Here is a 2,105-nt window from a genome sequence, read left to right on the forward strand (position 1 = left end):
GCCCAAGTCCTTGGGCCCTGCACCCGCATGGGAGACCAGGAGAAGCACCTGGCTCCTGCCTTTGGATCAGCATAATGCACTGGCCGTAGCAGCCACTTGGGGGTGAACCAATGGAAAAAAGGGAGACCTTTCTCTCTCTCTCTCTCTCTCTTTCACTGTCTAACTCTGATTAAAAAATAAATAAATAAATACTTCTTTAAAAATACATTATATATTATTGTTATTAAGCAAGAGAAAAGGTAAGCCACACATTGGGAGAAGATATTTGGAATATATATATCTGGTTAGTGATTTGTACCCCAAATTTATATATATATTACATATATATATAATATATATATCTAATTTTTTTTTGTTCACAATGCTTTTATTTTTAGTCGACTATAAGCACACAGCGGAATTAACACAGCAAGAAGCAACTCCAGACCAGCCTTCCTTACACCGATGAAGAGTGATCCACTCAACAGGCCCAGACATAAGGATTCCTGACATCCTGTCATCTACAACAGCTGATCGGCTAGACAGCAAGGCCTCCTTCCTAACTGCTTTTTCCAGTAATTCAGAGAAACCAGAGCGGACACTGACGCCTGTGGGGCCATCTGAGACATCCCCTACTGCGGCTCACCCGAGACTCAAGCTCTGGCTGTCTCAGGGGATACCACTGTGCACAATTCAGGACTCAGGATCACAAAAGGCACAGACATTTTTCTCGGATGTTTTGATACTCTGCTCTACTCCTGTAGGCTTTTTTTTTTTTTTACCTGCACTTTTTTTCTTCTTTAAATTCTGGGTTGCTAGCTTTCTATTAACTATTTGGTGACTCCATTACAATACCAAAACAATCCCCCATAACGGAATTCAAATTTGACCTAAATATAAAGTGGGACGTGTGCCTAATCTAGAGTCACAGAGAACAGGCGGCAGGAAGTCACCCGACACCACTATCCGACTGCTCAGGTGCAAACGGGGCAGGGAAGGGGAGAATCTACATGCAGCACGGACCACGAGAGGCCAGCAGGAGGCTCGGGGACCACGCCTGTCTCCAGGCTTCACCCTACTTCCCAGACAGCTGCTCGTACAGCTTGGGCACATAGTCGTCCCACTCAGCCTGGTAACACGAGCCGGCCACCGGCGTCCCCAGGTGGTACTTCTTGCGGAAGTTCGCCACCTTGAACTTGCCGCGGTGGTCTCCAGACCGGTTGCTGAGGACGGGCTCATCGCACTTCAGCGGCCCATCCTGCTCGTAAATGAGCCAGACGTAGCGGTGGAGGCCTGTGCCCTTGGGAGGCCCAGAGCCCAAGTAATCGGAGAGGACCGTGCCGCTGCTGATGTTGCCGCCCTTCATGTTGACCACCAGGAAGTGGTGCCACTCCCTGTATTTGGGGTCCTTCCTACTGGGGGCATCAGGGTCTGTCAGGACCAAGGTGTACAGTTTATCTGGATCAAGACCATTCCATGCAATGCTGGTGGGCCTATTCTTAACCTGGGTGGGCGTCAGCACTTGGCCCAGCTCGTCCAGCGCCACGCCGCTGTAGGTGACCTGCAGCGGGTGCTGCGGCCGCTCCTCCACTTCCTGCAGACTCAAGGGCCCGGACCACTTGCTGAGGTCCACCGGCATGGCGGGGCAGAGCGGGGGCGATCAGCCGGGAGGGCAACGGGAGGCCAGGCGCTGACCCGGGGCTCAGGCTCCGAACCGTCCGCAAACTGACGCTATATATATCTAATCTTAATACATTGGAAAACAGCCCAAATAAAAGAGAAGGAAAATGTTCAAATGGATATTTCGCAAAAGAATAACATGAAAAAACCCCTCAACATCACTACTAACCAAAGAAATAGAAATTAAAACCTCAGTGAGCTATTACTACACACCTATTATAAAGGCCAAAATGGAAGACTGTCAGTGTCAAGGATGTGAAGGGTGTAACATACATGGAGCACCAGCATATTGCTTCTACCACTCTAAAAACTACTTTTGAAGTTTCTTACAAAGTTAAACAAAATTTACCCAATGACCCTACTCTTCCATTTAACATAATACTTATCCATGAGTGCTCATAAAAATTTTTTTCACAATAGCCTACAACTAATCAACTCAAATGTCC

The 2,105-nt window shown here is 47.9% G+C and overlaps 1 pseudogene; it reads right to left on the reverse strand.

Moving 5' to 3' along the window:
* Positions 1 to 345: 345 nt before the first annotated feature.
* Positions 346 to 1,710, reverse strand: LOC127485648 (phosphatidylethanolamine-binding protein 1 pseudogene; annotated as a pseudogene).
* Between the last annotated feature and the right edge of the window lie 395 nt (positions 1,711 to 2,105).

The sequence above is a fragment of the Oryctolagus cuniculus genome, chromosome X (assembly GCF_964237555.1).
Source record: "Oryctolagus cuniculus chromosome X, mOryCun1.1, whole genome shotgun sequence".
Classification (NCBI taxonomy): Eukaryota; Metazoa; Chordata; class Mammalia; order Lagomorpha; family Leporidae; genus Oryctolagus; species Oryctolagus cuniculus.